At 41.0% G+C, this 11,245-nt stretch overlaps 1 pseudogene; it reads left to right on the top strand.

The window, feature by feature from the left end:
* The first annotated feature begins 1,993 nt into the window (after positions 1–1,993).
* Positions 1,994–9,432, top strand: LOC125883178 (uncharacterized; annotated as a pseudogene).
* Positions 9,433–11,245: the final 1,813 nt, after the last annotated feature.

Raw genomic sequence — 11,245 nt, 5'->3', positions numbered from 1 at the left:
AGCCAGATAAGGTTAGCATGCTCGTTTTCCTCTCCAAAAACATGTTAAACACTGTGTTTTTGAGTTAAAGACAGCGCAAAGGGATTTTATTATTTTATGTGATTTTTGCACTTTATTTTTACATTGTTCTTTGTTTAGCCTATATTTATTAGCCTATTATTTGTATTTATTTATTCAAGCATTAAGCCTACGAGAGGCTTTTACAACAGCTATAACAGCTTCAGTTTTTCTGCCACGTCCGCAAAGGCATTGTTATAAAGACGGAGTAGACATAATTATTTTATGTGATTGTGATTTTTGCACTTTATTTTTCCAGTGTCCTTCGTTTATATTTACTTAGCCTATTTGTTACCATAGGCTGCTGTTACTGTGTAACTTTTGTGGACCGACCAACTGTTTATTCTGTTTGAATCAATTTACCTGCGCCTTATCCTCTGACTGTGGTCTTTAATGTCAAAATTATTGAATTGAAATTTTACTGAAACATACAGCCTACAGGCTATACTCTGATTCATTTAAAAAATCACCTTGAGATCTCTGCTGAGTAATAAGCTGTAAAGACGACTGTCCGACACCATTTTAAAGAGTCTGACGGCTGCAGAAGGACGCATTCGCTCACAGCCTGTAAATGAGCAAACAGGTGGGAGACAGGCATAACACACCTGTCCTGCTATAACGATCAGGGTGCACAACTGCACATCTTTTCTGATGCAGTTCTCAAATATGGTTTATGAATTCACGTTACGGCCGGGATCCACCGGCTGCAAACCTAAGCGTCACGTCAAGCGTCTTGTTCACCGTTTGCTGAGCCATGATAGTTAAAGCATTTCCCACCTAAGTTATTACATATATTTGAGTCATCTACAAGTTTACTGTACTGTTTGTCATCTACTCGCTTTCAAATGTCCGCCACGGACATTTACACAATGTCACGGATAAACATGGGTAAATGCATGAGAACAAATCATCACATATCACCTCTGATAATGGTTTATTCATTTAAAAACACAGTGTGCTCGCTTAGCACACTACTTCATGTAGTTTTTATCTGCTGGAGGGTCGCGTAGGGGAGCGTAGCGCGACAAAAACAGAAGAGCCGCCTACAACAGAGGGTTGTCGCGCCGCTGCCGCTGCAGCCGCTGTAATTGATTAACGAGCTGCTACGGGACTCGCGCTGCAGACGTGCCCGTTGAACCCCGCCGTAACTTTCAGCTCCGCCATCACTGACGTGTTTTGTGAAAGACTTGTCGGAAATCAGTGTGAAGCTGCCAGTTCCAATATGCACACACTTTGAATTGTGCTCTACATAGTAGGCCTAATTATGGACTATATGCACCGAGTTGAATTCTGTGGAGACAGACCATTAATTTAGCAAAATAAAATGACAAAAATCGCCCAAAAAATCGTCAAAAATGAAACCAACCGTGATGGACTCAGCCGATGGGCGACTGGGGATATATTCGCCCAATCACCCAAGCCTAATACTGACTTAGTGCATTTTTCACTGGGCCCTCTGGTTAGATTGAATATGTTTGAACTATGATTTGTCAGCCCATATCATGTTCAGCTGATATTCCAACAGTGCTCATCCTGGACTAACCTGCTGTGTCTGTTGTGAAGTTTGAAGATCTATTTGTAAAGATGACTTTCTACAACCTAAAAGAATTAAAGACCACTCAAACACACAGAGTCGTCCTCTCCCTCCTCTGACTGGACCCAGTCCAGCTTTAGTGTCAGGAGAACCTTTGAGCAGTGGTGTTTGTTCAGATGGAGAAGTCAATGTCATTTTGAAATCCTGCTGTATTCTCTACACTGTGTGTTTGGCCTCCGTATCTTTTGGGAGCTGGTCTGACGCTGTGAGCATTGGGCCTCCTGTGTACAGTCAAAAGATAAAAAAAAGATCACATGTTGCTGATGTGAGCGAGCTCTTCAAGGGGGGATGTGGAGTCTCACTCACTCAGCTAAGCAACAAACAGGAAGTTGGGCTAAGAGAGCTGAGGCCCAGATGGTACCGCCCTCTCATAAACTGAGGCTTATAACCATATAAGGCCACTGTTTACTGAAAGTGTTAGAAGATTCTCGATGTGTTCATCTTTCTAAAGCTGAAGGATTCTGATGAATTCAGCTGGGTGAGTTTTTGATGAACTGTTTTCCTTTGCTACATTTTTTTAATAAATATTAGATGTCTAGTTTCTGGTGGGTTTTTTTTTTAGGTGTATACTTACTCATTGTCTCTGCCGTCTACGTCATATTTTGGGAAGATGACATTCTCTGGTTTATTTCTGCCCTACAATCAGCAGTGTAAAATCATCCCTGACCAAAAAACTTCTATAATATTGTTTAATATTATTGTTCTCATCAAACAGTGGTGCTATGACATGTTGAAAGGTTTACACATCAGCTGCTTGTTTCCAGTAAGTTAGAGCATGTTGTGGTTGTAGTTGGTTACTTTCACTTTTAAACACACATTAAAATGTGACAAAAGTTGTGTTAGTGTGTCAGTGGAAGCCCAGTTGTCATGATAAATATGGTCTTGACCTATCGTTCTGCCCTGCAGTAGGTATCAGACTGTGTCATCATACAAGTCTGATTCCAAAAAGTTGGGACGCTGTAAAAAACATAAAAGAAAACAATGCAATGATTTGTGAATGCTTTCAATTGAATAGAGCATCATCTGTGCCAAACTGTCTCTGAGGGAAACAGTGAATACAGAATGTGCTCTCTGACGGCCAGTTTAATATCCAGGGCCCAGTATTTCAAAGTGATCTGACAGGATTATCCTGGCCGGATTGGATTAAATCCTGATCTGATCTGAAAACTGGGTATTTCAACACAGATCAAAAGGATTCTGATCCTGAGGATCAGGATTCAGTTCTGGTAATCCAGTCCTCCCTTTAATCCAGATAAAGGCTGCATTTAGGTGTTTCAAAAGTTAAGGCAGAGATCTGGATCAATTTGATACCAAATTTCAGGATTATTTGGATCCCACCTCAGAGGTGGATTTGACAAAGCCTCAGCTCCACTTCTCCTAGATATTGTTACTCAAGTTGTTCATTACACTTAATCTGAATTTGTGTTTTAGTTTTAAGTAATTTCAAGCATAGAAAAATATTGTTTGGCTATACTTCCTGAAACTGCTGTAAATAAGAGGAACAAATACAGACCTATTTCTCAACGTCTAGTTTCACCTAACATTGTAACTAAATGCAATGCAAAGCAAATTTGTAAAGACATTCTTGTCTTTACACAGAGTGCAAGAAACAACACAGGGACTGACATAATAAACACATGGCTATTCAAACAAAGTATTAAAAAAGCAATTAGATTCATTCAATTCATACTAGTACTGTGTATTTTTCCTATACAGTCCGCTCTGTACACATGTAAAAAAATTTTTTTTAAAACAGTCCGCTGTGTTGGCAATAACATAATGTTAAACTTTGAACAGGTTGGCGTTTAAAGAGTTCATGTATGACGTACTTCAGATTTATTCCCTTTTAATTTAAACCATAGAGTGCAAAATACATCAACAAAGCCAGCTACCTCGCTAGCCTGCTAGCTACTTAACATGCAAGTGAATGGAGCCGCGCTAGCTACCGTTAGCATGACCTCGGCTCAATTAGAAATCGGTACGCCCACGTTTTAAATAGGTGACAATTCAAATAGCTGGCTCACATGAGATGGTGGGTGGCCTTTGTATGGTCTTAAAAACGCTACACATTAGGTAATGGTAAACTTACATTTTGATGTGAAAGCTGTGCTACCAACTGTTCCTTTCGTGAAGTATTTCATTATCCGGATTATTCTGATCCAGATTACAAGTTTTGAAATATTGGGCCCAGGAGTGAAAATAGTGGTGTGCAGTGCCTTATCATTATTACCTCATTTCTGCTTTTCAAAGGTTTACCTGCTCCCCTCAACGTCTGCCGTTATCAACTCATAATTCATGAGTTTTATTTTTTGATGATATGTAGCTCTTGTTTCTTTAGAGTTTGAATCCACTCATTGTACACTGCTTTAGACAAAATGTCTGCCAAATGAATTTAATGTACTTAACTTGAATGTGTAGATTATCACAAGTTTCACAACAGTAACCTCTCAGTTAAATATCCAGGGCCCAGTTGTGCGGAGGTAATCTGATCTGATTTCAATTATCGGATTGGTTCAGATCTCGGAAATCGATTGTTCAAAAGAAAAAAAGGATTCAGTCGTAATTCAGTCGTAGGACATGTTTACACGAAAAACCTAATCGTTTCTCATTTTTGTTTTCAAAAAAGGTCTGCATTCACACAACATTGATAACAATCACTGTGCACACGGATCCACAAAAATTACCAAAAACGCAGTAGTATACATGCCAGGCCAGTAGTTGGCGGTGTGACTTTGTAATGAAACAACACATGCGCTTCGTTGTTCTGCAGAGTGGTGATGTATAAACAAACAAAATGGCAACTGCACTAATGTTTGGATGGACGACGAGGTGGAGTTGCTACTAGGGATGCACCGAAATGAAAATTTGTGGCCGAAGCCGAATAATATTAAACGCTTGGCCGAATACCGAATACCAAATATCGTAGTTTAATTTTTCAGATTCCAGATTAGTGTTGTCACGGTACCAAAATTGGGACCCACAGTACGATACCAGTGAAATTATTGGAGCCGACTTTTCTGTCACCGGTAAACCGATGGCCGCCGTATTTGACAGGAATACATTACTGTCTGTGTCTGTGACCCCTGTTTAACCCACAATCGGTGGGATTCGCCTTTCGTTTCTGCTGCTGGTTGAAATCTGTAGGCTGCTCGCACAGCGTGCTGAATGATTTAAGCCTATTTTGCTTGCTCAAAACTATTTTTAGTCGCAAATGCGAGTGTGGTGACGGACAGATCGCCACACTGCCAACATTTTACTCCTCCCGTCACGGCACGTTGTTTGATTGCGTTATCAAAACACGCCGCTATTATTCGGCCTTGCTTTTAACTTATTCCACCAAATACCGAATGTGTGGGTTTTTTTGCAATATTTGGCCGAATATATTCGGTTACCGAATATTCAGTGCATCCCCAGTTGCTACAGTAAATCTACACTTTGCTGGAGAAGTGTTGATAAATTCAACAAGGTGAGCAGCACAAACAGAGCTCGGGAATCCGCCATTGTTGTTGTGATGGTCGACTACCCCGCACATGCCTCGTGACTGAAACCGTGATGCACATGTGCGAAAAGTCTCCGTTTTCAGAGGAACTGCATATTGTGAGTTTACATGACAACGGAAATGGTGCTGTTTCCAAAAACTGCACTCTGGAATGCATTCTCAAAACATTGCGTTCTCAGGCACCCAAAATGCCTCCATCATGTGAACGATCAGCCAAAACGCAACTTAAGTTCACCATTTTCGGTTGAAATCGTTGTCGTATAAACGGGACCTTAGATTTGATCTGAATCAAACATTTGGTATGTATTGTTCAAAACTTTGTGTAGGACTGGGATACCTTTGATCCCCCCCCCCCCCCCCCCCAAAAAATCAGGATTATCCTGATCCCAGCAGAGAGCTGGATTCAGGCTGGATTTCAGGGACAAAAAGTAATAAACTTTTTAAACTGGTCAAATACATATACATTTATTTATATTTTACACTTCATTTGTTGAACAGTTTCTTTGATAAAGTAGACAAAGTAGACATTAGGCTGCCTATTACTACTACTGTTAATTAGGAAAAAAGGATGTTGGCCCCATAAAATAACCAAATAACCATCAAAATAAAATCAAATCATTTAAACGTATAATCTCAAAGATCTCTGTTACCTTCTCTTTGGCGGCACCAGTGGCAATAAGTGATAATTGCATTGTGTTAGTTGGCAGACTGCCTACACAGTGATGTGTAGTCCCATTCAGAGTACTGGTTAACTGGATTTTGGTAATCTTTAAAAGTTCGTATCTGGATCAGGGTGATCCAGTCCAGTGTTGCTTTGAAAAACTGGCACATAAGTAAGATGGCCCATCTGATCCTGGACAGCAAAACATGGGATTTCCAGATCTGGATCAGATCCAGTTACAATTTTTTGAACAACTGGGCCCAGAAATGAAGATGGTAGTGTGCAGCATCTAATCATTATAACTTTCATGTTTTCACAGGCTTAGCTGCTCATCACAGCATCCAGTGTTATAGACTGACCATTCATGAACTCCATTTTTTATGACATCTGGCTCCGGCTCCTTTGAGCCCATGAACTGTAAGTTGCTTTGGACAAAAGTGTCTGATCAAATTTAATGTATTTAACTTGAATGTGTGGATTGTCACAAGTTAAAAAAAGACTGAATGGATGAAATAAATAAATAATTCCATAAAAAATAGTGTATACTCTCTGATATAAATTTTCTGTTTTATTTAAAGAGGAAGCCATAATGGCAAAACTGAAAGAAGAACTCTGGAAAACCCTGCGGGACCTGAAAGAAGAGGAGTTTGAGAATTTCAAGTGGTTTCTGAAGGACGATGGAATCTTGGAGGGCTTGTCAGGCATCCCAGTGGCTCAGCTGGAGAAGGCAAAAAGGCAGGACACGGTGGATCTAATGGTACAGAAATATCCAGGTTCTGGAGCTCTGAAGGTAACCTTGAAGATTTTAGGAAACATCCACAGGAATGATCTGGTGCAGCGCCTTCAAAACCTCCGCTTAGGACCAAAATGTAAGTTGGGGTAAAGTTCTGATATGCAGAAGTGTCACATTCATCTTATAAATTACTGCGTGAGTTATGAACATTCTGTCAGAAGAAATATATTAACAAAAAATGTAAAGATTAAGTTATCATTTATTATGGTATGCCACCATATGGTCATGACCATAGGTAACACGAGATGGCGATCACTCTGACAACTCTGCTCCTCTCTTCATCTGAGTGTTCAACAAACACCGATGAGCCACATCCTTAAAGGGATAGTGCACCCAAAAATGTAAATTCAGCCATTATCTACTCACCCATATACCGATGGAGGCCCTGGTGAAGTTTTAGAGTCCTCACATCCCTTGCGGAGATCGGTGGGGGCAGCGGCCAGCACACCTAATGGCATACGGCGCCCCACACTAACGTCCAAGAACACAAAACTGAATCCACAAAGTATCTCCATACGGCTCATCCGTAGTGATCCAAGTGTGTTGCAGCCCCGACATAAAAAGTTGTTTGGAAAACGTGATGTGAACTTTTTATCCTCACTGTAGCCTGTAGCTCTGACTGCCTCTGTGCTCCGCGTTGACATGTGCGCACTCAGGGTGATCGGTGATCTCTGAAGAGCAGCAGTCTCGTCAGTACTGATGTCCAGAGTGCAGGCATCACCAATTCCCAGCCTGAGCAGCAAAGACTTCCCTCATCCGAATAACTTTAATTATTTTGTTCCAATACAATGTTCTGCTGGGAAACCTTTGGTTCTGGCATTATTGTGGACGCCATCTGACATGTTCCACCCACTCAAACACTGTTGCAGACCAAGCATCCAAATTCCCCAGCTGTTGCATTTTGGTGTGAATTAACTGTAAATAGGTTTCACAAAAAATGATCCAAGACATGAGGTGACTGTTTTGCTTCTTTACCACAAGTATCGCATTTTCCTGAAGTTGCTTCAGCCCCCCCTTCCTTTTTTGAACTCTAAAATATATGCTTAGTGTTGTGGCTTACCATGACACGAGTATAAGGCCTGAGGTCAGACCTTTATTTAACATCTTATTAATAAGTCTGTGTGTCTGTTTGCTCTCTGTCTTGTTTTAGATGTTGCTAAGAAAGAAGAGTATAAGGGAGAGAAGCCCAAGCTCCAGTGGGTGCAGCAGTTTGCAGTGGATGTGACTCTGGATCCTGATACAGCACATCCTCACCTCATCCTGTCTGCTGATGGGAAAGAAGTACGTCACGGTGACGTGAGGAAGAAACTACCAAACAACCCTGAGAGATTTCACAGATGTGTGAACGTCTTAGGAAAGCAGAGTTTCTCTTCAGGAAAATTTTACTTTGAGGTTCAGGTTAAAGGGAAGACTGCCTGGACTATAGGAGTCGCCAAGGAGTCGATCGAAAGGAAGAGAGGTATCACACTGGATCCTAAATATGGTTTCTGGACTATTCATTTAGAGAATGAAGATGATTACATGGCGATTGATGACCCTTTAGTTGATCTCCCTCTGAATCACCATCCTCAGAAAGTGGGAGTGTTTGTGGACTATGACAAGGATCTGGTCTGCTTTTATGATGTAGACGCTGCAGATCTTCTCTACTCCTTCACTGGCTGCTCCTTTACTGAGAAACTCTACCCATTTTTCAGTCCCTGTACTAATGATGGTGGTGTAAACTCTGCCCCTTTGATCATCTCTCCTGTCAATCACCCACTGAGCCTTAAGACACATGACTTAAGTGATCAGAAGGTAGACTACGAAAGAAAGAAGGCTGAGCTGAAGAGCGTCCAACAGTTTGCAGTGGACGTGACTCTGGATCCTGATACAGCACATCCTGCTCTCATCCTCTGTCATGATAGAAAGCAAGTCAACTGTGGTGATGTATTTAAGAAACTCCCAAACAACCCTAAAAGGTTTACGAAATGTGTGAACATCTTAGGAAAGCAAAGTTTCTCATCTGGAAAATTTTACTACGAGGTTCAGGTTAAAGGGAAGACTGCCTGGGATTTGGGAGTGGCCAAAGAGTCGATCGAGAGGAAAGCCCACATCACAACAAGCCCAGAAAATGGTTTCTGGACTATAATGTTGAGAGATGGAGATGACTACGGAGCAATTGATGACGATCTTGTTTTCCTCTCTCTGAATCAGCCTCCTCAGAAGGTGGGAGTGTTTGTGAACTATGATGAGGGTCTGGTCTGCTTTTATGATGTAGATTCTGCAGATCTTCTCTACTGTTTTACCGGCTGCTCCTTCACTGAGAAACTCTACCCATTCTTCAGTCCCTGTACTGATGATGGTGGTATAAATTCTGCCCCCTTGATCATTTGTCCTGTCAGTGACTTCAGTGATCAGGAAGAACATGAAAGAAAGAAGGCTGAGCTGATGAGCGTCCAACAGTTTGCAGTGGACGTGACTCTGGATCCTGATACAGCCCATCCTAATCTCATCCTGTCCGATGATGGGAAACAAGTACATCATGGTGATGTGAGGAAGAACCTACCAGACAACCCTAACAGATTTGACAAGCGTGTGAACGTCTTAGGAAAGCAGAGTTTCTCCTCAGGAAGATTTTACTACGAGGTTCAGGTTAAAGGGAAGACTGCCTGGACTGTGGGAGTCGCCAAGGAGTCCATGGAAAGGAAAGAAAGTATTACAGTGAGTCCTGAAGGCGGTTTCTGGACCATGTGGTTGAGGATGGCAACAGGTATGAAGCTAATGATAACCCGTCAGTGCATCTCTCTCTGAAGTCTAATCCTCAGAAGGTGGGAGTGTTTGTAGATTAAGGTCTGGTCTCCTTCTATGATGTAGATGCTGCAGATCTTCTTTACTCCTTTACAAGCTGCTCCTTCACTGAGAAACTCCTTCCATACTTCAGTCCCTGTACTAATGACAATGGAACAAACTCTGCCCCTCTGATCATTTGTCCTGTTAGTCACAGTGATTAATCACACTTGCAGGTGTTTCAGTTATTCTAGTTGGAGTTCTGCTCAGCTTGGCCAGAGTTAAGCTGCAAATCACAGCAAGTCACTGAGCCGATCATACAGCAGATATAAGAATAATAAATGTCTACATTGTCTCATCTTAAAGCACATTGTAAAGGTTTTAAATTGTTTTGATACCACATTTTGAAGAGAAGGACTGACTTTGGAGTATCTTGTACTCCATTAGTACAAAGGCACAGATGGACGCACTAGACTGCAGCTCAGGCTGCAACCCCAACTGGACCCAAGTCAGAGAGAGTAGTAACCGAGCCTGACCTGAACGCGACAGGCGTTCTGTTTTCTATGTCCAAACCTCACTCGAGCCCCACACAGGTACTGTAAGGGAAAGGCTCCACTCTGGTGCTGCTGCTGAAACACACAGCCAGCTCTCCTTTCAGCGCTGTGTCCATTTTCTTGTGTCTCTTTTAAAACAAATGGAAAGACAACATAGTGAGGACGTCCAAATCCAGTCCAGCTGTCCCATTGGATCCCGTTGGGTGCCGATGGGTCCCGTCGGATCCCCTCAGGTGTGGGTATCCAAAGTTGAGTCTGCTTGCCATGTCTATCAAATGCAAAAGGGGCTATACAGTATGACATCCTTGGATTTCTGATGATTTCCCATATCCACAGTTGGTGGTAGTCATGTACGGTAACGAAGCAATGCTTCAAGAAAAACAGTTTTTCTTCTACTTCAATAGGTGCAACACGAGAGTAAGAAAGATGTTAATTAAATAAGAAAGACCTAAGACGAAGTCTCATATAGCAAAAGTTCAAATGATAACACCTCTTGGGATGTACCATGGCTGGGAGGGGCCTTATAAATTTAATCTGTGGTAAAAACTGTACAGCTCTTGATTTTTTAAAAACAGATACATTATATATTTTGGGTATTTTTTAAAAAATGTATTATTGTTTTATTTTTGATATTTTTCCAAATTTTATTATTTTTTCATGCTTCTGACTGCTGCAATGTTTGATTTTATCTTTTCTTTTCTCTTACTATGTTTATTGTTGCGTAGCAAACATCAAAGTGAATAAACACAATCCTGATGGTGATGACTTATTTTAATCACAAATTCTGGTTAATTTCTTTATTGCTTCACTTTCTTTTTATTTGCTCTGTATTCATTTACTACTTTTACTACTGGAGCACAACTTTGACCTGTCTACACGACCAGTATGTGCTCTAAATGTAAACCACTGTTCCCCTACCTACCAGTAAACTGAAATATAAAGTTGGACAGTGGAAACACCAAAAACTGAGTGAGAAATGTCGTCTTTATTTTAGCTTTCAGACTTGTACATGGATGTAAATGTGTATTAAATAAAATTAGGCTGATTGATGGATGGATTGATTAATTGATTGACTGATACAGGGGCTGATGGTGATGTTTGTTTGGTAATAAATGTACGCAGCAGGAAGACAGGCTTTTGATTTAAGTTGTGTTGAAAAACAAGAGAATTCATTTTGCAACTCCAACATGTCACTAATGTGGATCCAGTTTTGCATTGTGAACTAACATTATCAAATAATCAATCGAATATAATGTATTGGTTGTTTTTTTTGCCTGAGCATTGCTAAGTAAAAGAAATGTTGGACTGACATGACATTTTG

This window comes from Epinephelus fuscoguttatus, linkage group LG22 (assembly GCF_011397635.1).
Source record: "Epinephelus fuscoguttatus linkage group LG22, E.fuscoguttatus.final_Chr_v1".
In the NCBI taxonomy this organism is placed as follows: domain Eukaryota; kingdom Metazoa; phylum Chordata; class Actinopteri; order Perciformes; family Serranidae; genus Epinephelus; species Epinephelus fuscoguttatus.
This window is presented reverse-complemented; position numbering and strand designations above follow the sequence as displayed.